Here is a 15,348-nt window from a genome sequence, read left to right on the forward strand (position 1 = left end):
ACAATTGTGCAATGGTTAAAAACCAAACAGAAAACCCAGCCCTGGGCCCTTCTGGCTGGGGTGTGGCTGCAGGTTGGCTGTGGGGCTGAGGGATATTGCTTCACAAAATCAAACACTCAGCACTAACTGCTGATGAAGTTCAGTGATTACATATTAAATAGAAGGAGCTGTAGACCTTTCCTCGCTGAAGACATGAATGAAAACATGAAATCCCTTTAGTCAAAGCTCCTCAGGGTCAAATTTTGTGGTGTTTTCAACCATTAGCATTCAAGCACTGCCTCGAGTCAAAAAAATGCCACTGCTTACTTCCATCTCCTGAAGTTGATGCTTGACATAACTAAGTTGGTGGAAATGGAAAAACCTCAATGTAAAAAATTCTAAAATGAAGCCAAATATCACCATTTATATTGGCATATTATGCGTTACACTTTATGCTTATTCCCTGATGAAGCTGAATATATGTTAGGAGCAAGGCTGTGAATTGACATTAAAAAAAAACAACAAAAAAAAACTATACAAAATGTATATACCATTTCCATCACTCATTGCAAATTGCATTGAATAATTTCAAGTGAGCTAGGCAGTTTTTTAATGTCGTTAGGTCCACTGAGGCACTTTAGAACTTTGAAGCAAATATAGAATCCTTAGGCCCAAATATTTTGTAAGATATTGCTGTAAATTTCAATAATTAAAAAGTATTTATTGCACACCCATATGTACCTATATGCACTTAGCACAGTGCTAGCCATTGTTGAAAAATTAAAAAGGATATGACTCACTCTCTCCAATAATTTTAATAATCTAATTAGGAAGCCCAATCCGACACATAAAGCAATTGGACAAAAACCATAAAATAACATGGTACTGGATTCCAGTGGGATGACAGTCTTCAACTTAGCTCTGCCTGCATCCACTCTCTGGGCTAAGAATTTACAGGTTTCCTTTACTTTGATGTCTATAATTTACTTCACCTCAACCAGTATGATATAAACGTTTAGCTTATGAAACCCTAGGGGTTGTCAGAAATTTACACTAGTGATCAACTAGTATGTACTCAGGAAGATCAGACACAGAAGTAGTCACTAAATGCAACTCCAGCTGTCCACTGATTAAGATATGAACTAGTGAATGGCATAAATGGTTTTTTTGTTGGTGAAATCAGTGGCTTATTAATCAGGAAAATAAATGTTAAAAAAATCCCACTACTCGTGGGTTTTTAGGTATGCAGGTGGCTTTCCTGGCCCAGTATGCACAGAGAATAAGAATCCAGTGTCTACATCCTGACACCTATTAACACGAAGCTGGATTCCTGGTTCTCTAGCCTGCCATTGGATTACACGATTCCTGGTGCCGGATGCTGTCCGTAAGAGTAACAGAAACCTCGTACGTATGGAATATTGTCAGGTGTGACTCAAGTATCTTTTCCGTAAAGTGGTGGTAGGAGAACCTAGAAGGGTAGAGGATTGGGGTTCCAAGTTTATAAAACAGACTGATGCACTGTTTCGTGCCTGCTTGCTAATAATAAATGTGGTTTCAAAATATATGTGTGGAATATTTGGTCTGAGACTTGATTTCATTATATCCTGGCAGGGATGATGTTGAGAGTGGATAATTCTCACCCACTTCAAGTTTTCCTGTGGCCATTATCTAACCTTGATCCAATTTAGTTTGATTTTTCAGAAGCTGAGAAGATTTACGATTTTTAAAGTTAAGTACAATGGGCCCTTACTAACTAGTTATGTGACCATAATCCTCTAGGTTCAATTTTAATTTCATTTAAGGAGGATCATAACACCTCCTGGGGTTACTATAAATATTAAAAACAATTGCATACATAGCCCAGTTAGCCGCTCATTCATTGCTGGTTTCCCTTCCCTGCATCCACTGTTCTACTTTATTCTACTTTTATTCTACTTTTCCCATTATTCTACTTTTCCTATCCCAGAGGAAGCATACAAATGTTTGCAGAACTGAAAGGTATAACCTCTTTCTATTTTCCAATTTTAGTTTCCTGGGACTGAACAAATTTTGGAATTGTAAAGTTGGCTCCATCTTCAATCTGGATGCCGTGAATCACCAAAGGGAGGCTGGACTCCTCTGGCGTTTACCTTCCCTTCCCTTTTCTAGTACCCAGAGTTCTTCCTTACCCTCTTCTGGAACCCCTTGTGCCCACCGACACTTTCTGGACTCTCCATGGGCAATCACTGCTTTGGCCTCTCTCAGTATCACCTCAGTCATTGCCTTAGATACACTTAGGAAGAGGGTATTTAGTAGTTAAACCTTCATTTCATTAAACAAAACAAAACAAAACAACCCTTTCTTTACTAAACAGTAAAAGGTGAGAAATGGTTAGTAAGGGCACATCCTTGTATAGTGCTCTTCCCTCACTGAATTAGGGCTCGCCGGTGTGACCGACAGAATATGGCAGAGGTGATAAAGTGTGATTGCCATGGCTGGCTAAGGAAAGGCATGACAGCGTCTGTAATGGTCTCTCCAGTTGCTCACTCTGGGGGTCGCTGGCTGCCATGCTGTGAGCACGTTTAGAGTGGAAAAGCCTCATGGGGAGAAATCTACTTAAACAACCTTGGAAGTCTATCCACAGTCCCAGTGAAGCCTCCATGACTCAAGCCACAACCGACATCTGCCTGCAATCTTAATCTTATGAGAGACCCCAGGCTAGAAAGGTCCAAGTAGGCCACGCTCAAATTCCTGAGTCACAGAAACTGCCAGAGATGATAAATGTTTACTATTGTCTTAAATCACAGAGTTTTGGGGTAACTTGTTATGCAGCGATAACTAATATGTTAAGAATGCATTTCCTGTTCTCAAATGGCTTCATGCTGGAGATAACCTAATGCAGGCAAAGTCTTTCAAAGAAGGAACCCATTTTATACTCCACTGTTATACTCTCTGCCACTTTCTCTTTTTGAAATGTAAATGCTAATATAGCTGTGAGGAAAATACTATGGACTGTGCCTCCCAAAATTCACGCAGAAGCCCTAATCTCCACTCTGACAGTACTTGGAAGTGGGGTTTTTGGGAGGTAATTAGGTTTAGATGAGGTCATGAGGGTGGAGACCCCATGATGGGATTACATTCAATGTCCCAATAAAAGGAAGAGAATCAAGATTGCTCTCCAGCTCTCTCAGTGTGCCCACACGAAGGGAAGGCCATGTGAGCACATAACCAGGAAGAGGGCCCTCATCAGGAGCCCGGCTAAGCTGGAACCCTGATCTCAGACTTCCAAGTCTCCAGAGCCATGAGAAATAAACGTTTGTTGTTTAAGCCACCCAGTCTATGGTAACTTGTTATAGCAGCCTGAACTAAGAAAGGAATGTTTCACTATGTGTATATAACACACAAGACAATGTAATTTGTTCACTTGTGGAGGAAAACAGAGACAGCACATGACCCTTCTTTTGGTCTTTGCTATACACTGAATGTTTGTGTCCCCCCAATTTCCTATGTTGAAACCTAAACACCAATGTTATAGTGGTAGGAGGTGGGGCCTTTGGGAGGTGATTATTAGGTCATGAGGGAAGAGCCCTCATGAATGGGGGACAGTGCCCTTATCAAAGAGACCCAGAGAGCTCCCTCACCCCTTCTGCCAAGGAAGGACACAGTGAAAAGGTAGACATCTATGAATCAGGAAGTGGGCCCTCACTAGACACCAAATCTTCCTGCGCCTTGATCTGAGACTTCTCAGGCTCCAGAACTGTGAGAAAGAAATATGTGTTGTCTATAAGCCATCTAGTGTACAGTCTTTTGTTATAGCAGCCTGAATGGACTAATACAGTTTTGTAAGACGGACTGGCAAACTCCAATAACTGCAAAGAACAGACTCATGTCCTGTTAGGCACACAAGGCTACAGGTGTGCCAGTGAATTCACTATGAGGGGCTGTTTTATTGCACAAATAATACACGGTCATTGCACAAGCTTCAGAACATACGGATGAAGTAAAAACATAATGAATACCATTCAAAGATACCCATCATTTGTGATTACCTCTAGCCTTTTTTTCTATTGAAAATTATATCATGAGTATTTTCCACATCACAATGAATGAGCTGTATAGAACCTGCTACAGTGTTATGGACAGAGCAGATATGCAATAAATGTTTGTTGATTAAGCCCAGAATGATCATTAAAATGATATGCTAGGAAGTGAGAGCTAAAACAAATTTATGTTCACGGGTGCATTAGGTTATTTACTTATTTATTTTTTTGATAAATAATTTTTAAAAATCTTATTTTGGAATCCTGTAATTCATTAGTAATTACGATGAATAATTACATGTTCTTGGACTTCTGTATGGTTATATGTGGGTAAAAACCACCTTTATTTAACAGACTCATCAATTTTGGCCTGCCCCTGAATCCTATTAAAACTAAAATAATTATGAGTACACACACACACACACATATACATGTATATCTTTTCAATAATAGAAGTGGGAGGGTGACACTAACAGCATTTTGGAAGCTAGAAAGCGGGTGGATGAGTGGCCACTGACTCAGTGGACCTGAGAAAGCTGAACTAGAAGTTGGAAGTGAGACAGATGAGTACCCACAATTTACACGCACTGTCCTCAAAAGGCTCCAGGCTTGGTGGCAGCAGGTGCCTCAGCCAGAGGGGGATACTGAGTGGTAGGAGGGGTTGAACTGTGTTTAAGGAGCAGTTGACACACCCGCTCCTGTCCCCTACTGCGAGCATCTGGGGGACAGCACTTCCTCCACCTCAGCAGAAGCCTAAAAGTTGATCCTGTGGTGAGGGCAAAACCAGAGGGTCTCTGAATTAGAGGAAACACCAGGGAATATTGGGGGTGGGCTACTATATGCAGATAGGAGGATGAAGTAAACACGCGTGCAGCATTCCGAGATTCCTCTAGTTTACTTCTCACCCTCATCTCCCAAACACACCCTGGCAGCCAGGCCCTCACTCTCCAGGCGAGAGTTTGGGGGAGTTTTCTTAGGGGACATGACCAATCCATGAGGAAATCCTGAAAGATACTGACACGGGAAGTTTCCTAACAACTGGCTCAGACAGGTCATTCCAGTGAAAGTCACCATCAAGGAGTGTCCCCCAGCCCCCAAGTTCATGATTACAACTTCATTTTTTAGTACACTACTTTCACACATGAGCAGAACACCAAGTTTACCGTGTTTCCCCAAAAATAAGACCTAACCGGAAAATAAGCCCTAGCATGATTTTTCAGGAAGACATCCCCTGAATGTAAGCCCTAATGCGTCTTTTGGAGCAAAAATTAATAGAAGATCCGGTCTTATTTTTGGGAAAACATGGTACCAACTAGCTGAGGACCACAAGCATCCTGGAGGGATCAAGAACTATACAGGAAAAAGAAACTTTCAAAAATTATTAAAAGCTCATAGAGATACGAGAAATACAAAGCATCACGAAGCAAGATGATGATGCTGTTAAAATAAAGGCATTCAGAGAGCAAAAGAGACCTCTTAGAAATTAAAAACATGACAATGTAAATAAGAACCGCGACTGAAAGACTCTAAGTTAAAATTGAAGAAGTTAGAGGGAAAAGACAAAGGAATACACAGGAAAGAAAAGCAGATAAACAATCCAGGAATGTCAAGGAGATCTAGAAAGTAAAATGAAACCAAACACCTATGAGAGAGGAAAACACTAACAAAATAATTCAAGAAAATTCCCCAAAACTAGAGGATTGATTTTCTAGATTTAAAGGGCACACTGAGTGCCAAGTACCATGGATTTAAAAAAAAACAAAACACTGTACTGAGGTATATCATTGTGAAATTTTACAACACTAGGATAAAGAATATTTAATCAACTTCTAGAGAAGAAAATAAAGTTATATGTAAAGGACTGGGAATTTGAATAGTGATATACTTTTCAATAGCCAGAGGAAAAAATGAAGCAATGACACCAAAATTCTGAAGGAAAAAAAAAAAGTTTTGAGTGAAAATGATTTCCAAAATAGACCTTTCTATATGATCACTCTAACAAATCAAGTGGGGAGGTGGAATACTGACATTTTTAGACAGGCAGGTATGTACTTAAATCATTTTTACCTCCATATAATTTTTTATTAAAAAAGCTTGTGGAGGATATGGTCCATAAAAATTAGGGATGAAAACAAGAAAAAGGAAAACATGAGGTCTAAGAAACAGAGGCTCCAACACACGAGAGAAGTGAAGGGACTCTTCAGATGCTATTGACAGGAGATCTCAGTGTTGACAGGAGACCTCAGTGTAACCTGGGAGAGGAGACAACAGTCTAGATAAGCAGGTCAGAAGTCTCTGAGAGAGATTTCTGTAAAAGTGTGAAACTGATGTAACACCTGATATGAAACTGACAGAATCATGGAACATATTGAGAGAATATTTAGACAACCGGCAAATATCTAAGTATTGAATGAATGGTAATTACATAAAATACACACACAAGAAAAACAAACAGACAAAAATAAATAAACAAGTAGAAAGAAAATTATTAACTCCAGGAATAAGCGGTGGTGGTAAGAAAAAAGTACTTTCATATATGCCCCATGTCTGAATAGCATAGATAGTCATAATAATGTAAACCCAGAATATTTTTCTAATCAAAACTGAGCTGTAACTATATTGTGAGGATGGGAATTGATCGTGCGTGGTGTGGATGAGGAGAATAAAGTACAAAGTCCTCATTTTCCTAGGGGAAAGTCACCATACAACGCCCAAAGTAAAAAACTCAGGTGGCAATGCTTACGGCCACTAAGGTATAGGAGGGAAGTACAAAGGCAGAGTTGAAAGTGGTTTCTTTGGACAAGAGGAAATGAGGAACTGGGGAGCTGAGACCTGTTGTTTTTCATAAGAAACATCGTAGAACTAGCAGATCCTTTAATCTGTTTCCTACCACATAACTTTGATGAAAAATTTTAAAAGTAATTTAAAATGTAATAATGTATGGAGAGCTAACATGTGCCTGCTTTTCAAAATAACATCTATACGATTTTGTGAAATAATACTTTGGGTGTTCACTTTCCTTTATTATATTATAAATTGAGATGCTCAGATTAAATAATTTCTAAGGTCCGTTGACCTCTACATGTGTTTTTTGCATTTCTTTGTAGCACTGTCTGGATTTGTGAACACAAACACACAGAGAGCTGATAATCAACAGTGGAACTCCCCTGATTATTCTGATCATTAAAAATTAGTATGCATTATCCGCATGTCTACAAAGACACAATCCGATCCTACCGAGTGAAGAACAAGGCGGCACAACCGTGTACGCATTTGGAGAGAAACACCTGAGGCTGCATTTCTGTCTTCCTCTGGCCATGTGAGAGGAGACCCAGGAAGAGACGAAAGTTCCCTGCTGTTTAGACTCTGACCTGTGACGCAAGGTGATGCTGACCGAAAAGTTAATATTTATCCACCTTAGTGAGTTAAGCTTGGCTGGAGAATTTGGTTGGGGGGTGGAAAAGGAAGGAAAGTGCTACAAACGCTGGTAGGGATTTGAGTTAAGTCAATGTTAATCTTAGTAGCGTAGCCAAGCCACTTGCCTCCTCTCTAGCACATGCCAAGGAAGGGCATGGCTAGTCCTTTAACAATATCTACACTAAAACCGAGATGGGCAGGTATGGAGCTTTGAATAAAAGAGAAACATGAAGATTGTCCAGTTCAAACTTCCCATTACCTCCTGGCTTTGTGAGTGCAGGTGAATCACAATCCCTGGGCCCTGAGTTCTTTGTCCATAAATTGAAAATAATAATACCTATTCCATGTGGGTTAGGAGAATTATGTGTGTTAACACCTGTCGAGCACTGAAAATGGTGCCTTGATATAACTTCTCTAAAAATAGATGCAAAGAACATAACTGATTTGCAGAGGCCTTGAATCTCTCTCTGCCTCTCTCCCAGACAGGTAACCTGATCTTCAGAATAACAGAAGATCTAAGAGGAGAGGATTTCTCACGACAAATTTGGTCAAGTCAATATCAAAAAGTCAAGGAACAAATTGTTCATTTACCATAGCAATCCTGTTTGGTAAAATCTCAGGTTATATTCATTTGCACTAATATTTTGAATCTGACACTAAAAGTTTCCTTTGGTTGCCAGAGGTATTTGGCACTTGAATGCATGAGTACTTTATCAAGTTTTGTTCTAGTGCCAAGTCATGTAGTCCAATGACTGATTTAGGAACACTCCTTCTTGTTATCCCAAGTCTTCAACAATATTTGGCACAGAGAAGGTGCTCAATAAATGTTTTGTTGAATTAAAACTGGAAAAATACATTGGGTATGCTTCTTATAGTCTTAAGTTAAATAACCACATTACACAGTCACCCACAATTATCTCATTTAAGAATGTAGTCTTATTTTTCTCATTCATTTTTCTGCGTATATTAAAACCTTTATAGGTTAAACCACTATATTAAATGAAAGGTCACCATATCACAAAATAATATGTGTAATTTACATTTAAAAAAAGTTAATGAAGACTGTCATCCTAGGGAAGTGGTACTCTTTAGTGGTGAGCTATTTTTTTCTCCTAAAAATTCCCACAAATATTAACCCCTTATCAGATATATTGTTTGCAAATGTTTTCTCCCATTCCATAGGTTGCCTTTGCACTCTGTTGATTACTTCTTTTGCTATGCAGAAGCTTTCGCTCTTGATGTAGTCTCACTTGTTTATTTTTGTTTTTGCTGCCTGTGCTTTTGGTGTCACATACAATAAATCACTGCCAAGATGAATGTCACCAAGGTTTTCGGTTGTTTTCTTCTTGGAGTTTTATAGTTTCAGGTCTTACGAGTATGTTTACATCTTTAGTCCTTGTCAGTTCATTTTTGTGCATGGTGTAAGATAAGGGTCATACGATTCCATTCTTTTGTATGTAGATACCCAGTTTTCTTGTTGAAGAGACTGTCCTTTCCCCATTGTTTATTCTTGGCAGTATGAGTTTATTTGTAGGCTTTCTATTCTGTTCCACTGGTCAATATGCCTATTTATATCAGTACCATACTATTTTAATTACTGTAGCCTTGCAGTATATTTTGAAGTCAGAAAGTGTAATACCAGATTGCTTTAACTAGGGTTTCCGGGCAGGACTTCCCACCCATTCTCAGGAATTTTTTTTTGCTTTCCCATTCCCAAAGCCTGAGAAAAGTTGGTCGGGAAATCAGGAAAACTGGCTCCTTGAACCCAGTAATACCCACAATGGGAAATAAATGTACTACTCACAGTGTATCTCTTAGACATTTTCCCTATTTATCGCTAGGGTTTCTGGGCGGGAGTTCCCGCCTATTCTCAGGAGTTTTTTTCGCTTTTCTGTTCCCGATTCCTGAGAAAAGTTGGTTGGGAAATCGGGAAAATTGGCTCCTTGAACCCGATGGGTGGTTCTTAGTATCGGCCGTCACTTTGTGGAAACGATTCATCTTGGAGAACAGAAAACAGTTTGTTATCTTGGGATCCGGGAATGGGAAAGCGAGAAAAATTCCTAAGAATGGGCGGGAATTACTGCCTGGAAACCCTAGCTTTAACTATCGTGGGCCTTTTGTAGCTCCATATGAATTTTAGGATTCTTTTTTTTTTTTTGTAAAAAATGCCACTGGGATTTTGACAGGTATTGCACTGAATCTGTAGATTGCTTTGGGTAGTATATATAGACATTTTAACAATATTAAGTCTTCCAATCCATGAATATGGAATATCTTTCCATTTATTTCTGTCTTTATTTCTTTCATCTATATTTTGTTGTTTTTGGTGTACAAGTCTTTCACTTCCTCAGTTAAGTTTATTTCTCAATATTTTATCCTGTTTGATGCTACTCTACTGAGATTGTTTTAATTTCCTTTTTTGGATAGATTGTTGTTAGCAAATAGAAATACAACTGATTTTTGTATGTTGATTTTGTATTCTGCAACTTTATCAAATTCATTTATTCGTTCTAATTTGTGTGTGTGTGTGTGTGTAAAATCCTTAGACTTTTCTACATATAAGATTCCACGGATTTTTATAATTATTTCATAAATGGTGCTAGGACAACAGGTTATTAGGAAAAAGTTAGATCCTGAATTATATTAAAGGAGAACAAAAAATATTTTGAGGGAAATACAAGTGAATATTCATTTAATTTAGGAATAAGGAAGGCCTTTTCTGTTATTAAAGTTTTGAAAGAAACGAAGGATTAATAGACTACATAAGTAAACATTTTTCACCTTAGAAGACACCATCAACAAAAATGCAAAGACCAAATGAAATAGTATTTGTGACATAGATAAGTGGTTACTAATCCTTAACTTTAAAAGAGTTCATAATTCATTAGGCTATTTATTAAATACACCAAAAAAAATAATAACAAACAGCATGATCAACCAATTAAGAGGAGAATACAACAATGAACATGAAAAATTATTCAACTAAAGAAATAAATGCAAGTAACTGGATGACAGTTTCCCCTAATAAATTGACCTTTTTGTTTTTAACAACTTCCCTTAAGAAATTGACCTTTCTGTTTTTGTTAACAGCCAGTAGCAAAATTCCTTTAAAAATAGCAATAACTTTTGCTCCAAATATTCCTGTTCTTGAAGTCTAACCAATTTTAAAGGGTATTCCACTTAGTTGTTTTTAATAGTGTAGATCAATGTAAACAACTTTCGTGTCCAAAAATAAAAATATCTTTAACTATGATATATCCATAAATTGGAAAAGGGGAAAATAACACTTATGAGTGAGAAAAAAAAAAACCAAAAAACCGGCTATGAGACCAAATGAAAAAAAAAGAAGGGAATGCATATAAAATGTAGTTTCAATTTTAGCATAATCAAATCACCACATATATAATCAAAAGTAATACACCCAAATGCAAACAAACGTCATCTTGGGATAGGTAGTAGGATGAGCTTATGATTTTTGTCCAAATTGGGCCAGATTTTTTTTTTTTTTAACCATGAAATGTATTATTGGCAGTCTCTCACCACAGTCGATGTTATCTAAAGATGGCATGTATCATATGATGCTGGACAGGAATATTATTCTAAAGCACATTTTGGAAAGAACTATTAATTAAAAAAAAGAAAAACATGTTTACTCTACAGATTCAGGGAATATCCTGGGATACCGGAAGAGGTGTTAAATTCTCCCTCCATATTTGTCCTTTTTCAATTTCTTCTTTATCTATTACCTTTTTTCCTTCTTATATCTGTGGCTGAGTTATCTGACATATACAAAAATCATTTTAATTTTTGTTGGAAACTACACTCTTGATCAAAAATTGAAGTACCGTAAATTTATTTTTTTTCTCTTTAAATGTGTTTTTTTCTGCTATTAATATCGACCCCTGAGGTTTCTCTGTTGCATTTGTTTGCTTATCTTTGACTTTCTTTTGATTGTTTATTTTCTGTGTCACATTATTCTGGGTGAACATCAATTACCTTTATTCCTTTTCTGACCCAATCTTCCTCATCTGACGTTTAATTTAGAGAGTTTTAAACTATTTACATTTATGTTATGTGCTGAATCTCTCTTCTGTTGTCTTATTTTACCATTTTCTTTTTCTTTTTTTTAGAGGTAGAGGAGCAGAGATTTTTATGAAAGCAAAAGTACAGCTCTTTTATGAGAGGGGGTACTCGAAACTGGGATGCCCACCATTTTCTTAATGCCTCCTGGTTATTTCCTTTATTTTCAGACTTTTGTTTTTAATTTTTGCTTCAATTTTCTCTAGCATGTTGCAAGCTATATGTTGTGTTTTAAAAATTCTCCTTGTGAGAAAAATAAAAATCTATTTATCCTCCTCTTTAAAAAGCATATTTACATAAAGTGGTACGCAGATGAAGTTTTCATGCAAGGAAAAGTGGACGCATCTTGGGCAAATAGGGATGGATGGTTACCCATCTCTGGGTAATAGGAACGAGGAGCTGGCAGGTGTGAGGATGAGTAGAAGATTTCACTTTGGTACATTCTGTATTTAAGGCACTTGAGGACATTCAAAGGGAGGTGTTCAGTTGGCAGATGAATAAATCGGCCAGAAACTTACGAGAGAGACTTGGGCTCAATATGAGGACTTCAGAGTCACCAATAATATAGCCAATGAATAGGACCATGAGATTCATAAAAAAACAGAGGCACTAAGTATGCAGCGGTAAAGAAAGAAAAGACTGAATTCTGAAGAACATTGCTTAATGTTAAAAACAAGCAAACAAACAAACAAAAGACCACAAAAGAGATTCATAAATTGCAGCCAGAGGAAGTAGGGAAAAGAATAAAGAGAGTTGACTCCATCCTTTGCTATGTCTTTTCACAAGACTTTCAGGATCAAGTGATTTCTGGCCAAGAAACAAAAGCAGAATTGTCCTATTCTGTCATGGATTTGGATGAAAACTGGTCATAAAATCAGATACAGCTCGAAAAGGAGACATTGGAGAAGAACCAAACTGGGTCTATAAGGAATCACACTTTGAGATGGCACCATATTTATATTTTATCAAAGTCCCTAGCATCTTCCCACATCAAGCTGAAAACATCACCATTATCTGGATAGTCGGACAAGTCTTATTGGGAAAATAATTTTCCTCTTTGTTTCTATGTTTCTGTATTAGTAGGTTGGCTCAGTAATGTGACACCTTTTATTTGGGAAAAAAAAGAGAGAGAGAGAGTGGAGTGTAGTAATGGAAACAGGTAAAGCATTTCAGAGAATAAGGACTGGCCAATCAGTGTTAAATGACTCAGGGGTACAGTAAGAAAAGGACTGTACATGCCTCTTAGAGATAGCACCAAGGAGGTAATTCACAGTTTTGGTGAAGTGACTCCAGAAGCCAGATTGCTATGAGTTAACCAGCAGTAGAAGGTGAGAAAGTGGAAATGCTAAGCATATTAACCCTTAGAAGAAAACTGTGAATGGAAGCTGAGAGTGAGAAAGGAGGAGATAGGATTAAAGGGAGGTCTGCTTAAATTAGGCGAGTTTTCAAGTTGTTGGGATATGTTGATAGGAGACAGTTGGAAAAAGGTGAAGAGCTGAAGCCAGGAAAGAGACAGGATATCACTTGGGTGAGGTCTATTAGCAGGCAGGAGAGAACAGTGAAGAATTAATGAAACTTAGGAGACGGGTGAGGAATAAGGTAGACTTCAGCACAGGGTCTTCATTTTATGTGTCTTCCTGTTCTGCAGAGACTAGAAAGCAAAACAGATGTCCCAGACTCTCCTGCAGACTTCGATTCAGACAATCCTATGCGAGATGAGAAATGTGGCAGGAAATGAGGCAGAGGTTGTATTTGGCGACTTCTGCTTTTTCTGCTAGCAGGCCCCATGGGGACTGGGTTTTTCTTTAGCTGTGTCTTAGTGTCCAGGTGCTTTGTGGACGGCAAGAGGCAGAATGAGGGGCATATTATTTCTGTCTATGCAGATCCATTAGGCACGGTGCGACTCCAGGGCCATCACTTGCAGCAGCTCACCAGCTCATCACAGCTAAGGCAGTGTTCCTGGAGTCAAGAGTTCCAAGTATCATTCCCAAATCCCCCTCCTTTCTGGTTGTGGAAGAGGAGCCAGTGTTCTGGGAGGATTCGTTTCCTGGTGTTATCAAGCTTACTTGCTACTCTAACCTTTCCAAGGATATTGTAAAAATTGAATTCTCTGCATTACATTTCATTTTGTTTCCAATAGCTAATGTAATTTCTGTTTTCTGCAAGTGAATTCTGACAGAGGGGGACATCTATTTTTGAATCAGGAGACAAGGAAGAAAGGATAAGTGTAGGTATAGATATATTAGTTCTTTTGGTGATGGCAATCTCCTCAAATCCAGAAAATTTTAAACTGGGGTGTGCAGAGACAAAGGGGTTCCTAGACAGAATGCAGAGCATCTGTGAACTTAAATGAGAAAAAGTCACATCTCCTTCTTCACTAACCTCTGATTAAAATGTAGTATTTTCTTCCGTTCTGAATGTAGGCGTCAAACTGTAGCATCATTAGCAGTTTCTGTGACTTTGCCTTAATAGAAATCACAGATATTTTCATATCTTGGAGTTGTTGTAGACTTCATAATACTGTTTATGCTCATAACGATGGTAATTATTAGACTCCTGCTGGATCTTGCTCTATAATGCATTTATAAACAAGCACATATTACTATACCACAGTTTTAAAAAAGTACTCTTTTCCTTTTGTAATCCTACATATGCTATTTTATGCATTTACAAGTATTATTCTGAGAAGGGCTCCATAGGGTTCAACAGACTGAGAAAGCATAATTCCTGTTAAGAAGCCTGTTTTAATGTCATCTATTTTCCCTGTAAAGCAGGGTTTCTAAACTTTGGCACTACAGACTTTTTTGAATGGATAATTTTCTTGTGGGAGACTATTTCTGCATTGTAGGATGTTCAGCAGCCTTGATCCACGGTCGGCTAGTAGCACTCTTCCTGACTTCCTGACAATCAAAGACATTGTCACCTGGGGGCATCGAAGTGACCCTGGTTGAGAACCACTACTGTGACGTAGTACTAAGAGTAAGGGGTAGAAGGTGACTAGGTCTGAGACCTGATTAGAGGAAAGGGAATTTAAAATGGATGCAATAGAGGATGTCAGAGAGAAGTGACAAAAGAAAAAGGTAGTTGAGCGACGTTGAGGGACCAGCTGACATTAACAACGCTAGAGTAGCCCACGGATAAGAGAAAAAGGCCTCAATTTGTTTCTATTCTGTTCAACATACATTGTGAATAATAGCCAAATGATGGACAGCCTGTCATCAACTTTTTGCAGCAGGGGCTGCTTTACCAATGAGATAAGCTGGCGTTACCTACAATATCCAAAGTGCTGTTTTCCCCACCAATCCCTACGCCAACATGTCTTAACATACTGGTTGAGAAATACACTGTCTTCAAGCAGAAACATCATTAGAACATTTAGAACCTAAAAGTAACTGTTATTGCCCCTTGTTCTGCTATTGGATGGGGAAACATATATTCTGAACTTGAACGGATTTGGGGGTTTACTGCTCCAAGAAAATCTGAGCCCAGCAAGCATGAATATGAAGGATATGGAGCTACCCTATGACCCAGCAATCTGATTCCTAGATATTTACCCAACAGAAATGAAAATATGTATCCACATAAATGTTCGCCCAAGAGTGTTTATAGCAGCTTTACTTATAAAAGCCTCAAATTGGAAATAACCCAAGTCTTCATTAACAGGATAATACGCTGTGGTATAGTCTTACAAGGAAACACTACTGAGCAATAAAAAGGAATGAACTATTGGGATTTGAAACAACAGGGATGAAACTCAAAAACATGCTGTGTCAAAGAAGCCTTACACAAAAGAGAGCATCCTGACAGACTGTATGATTCATTTGTATGAAGCTCTGAACAGGCTAAATTAATT

General features: G+C 38.2%; 1 protein-coding gene and 1 pseudogene across 2 annotated transcripts in view; one reads left to right on the top strand and one right to left on the bottom strand.

Moving 5' to 3' along the window:
- C5H4orf19 (chromosome 5 C4orf19 homolog) overlaps positions 1 to 15,348 on the bottom strand; it is an 81,112-nt gene that overhangs the window by 40,106 nt on the left and 25,658 nt on the right. The window contains exon 1 of one of the 2 annotated variants that reach the window (XM_033106549.1): positions 7,236 to 7,346. The exons of the other annotated variant lie outside the window; for it this stretch is intronic. The gene's annotated coding sequence lies outside the window, so the exon portion shown is untranslated. Of the gene's footprint in view, positions 1 to 7,235; positions 7,347 to 15,348 lie in introns of those variants that run through there. 2 annotated transcript variants of the gene reach the window in all.
- LOC117022470 (60S ribosomal protein L39-like) lies at positions 12,267 to 12,422 on the top strand (annotated as a pseudogene).

This window comes from Rhinolophus ferrumequinum, chromosome 5, assembly GCF_004115265.2.
Source record: "Rhinolophus ferrumequinum isolate MPI-CBG mRhiFer1 chromosome 5, mRhiFer1_v1.p, whole genome shotgun sequence".
NCBI classification, from domain to species: domain Eukaryota; kingdom Metazoa; phylum Chordata; class Mammalia; order Chiroptera; family Rhinolophidae; genus Rhinolophus; species Rhinolophus ferrumequinum.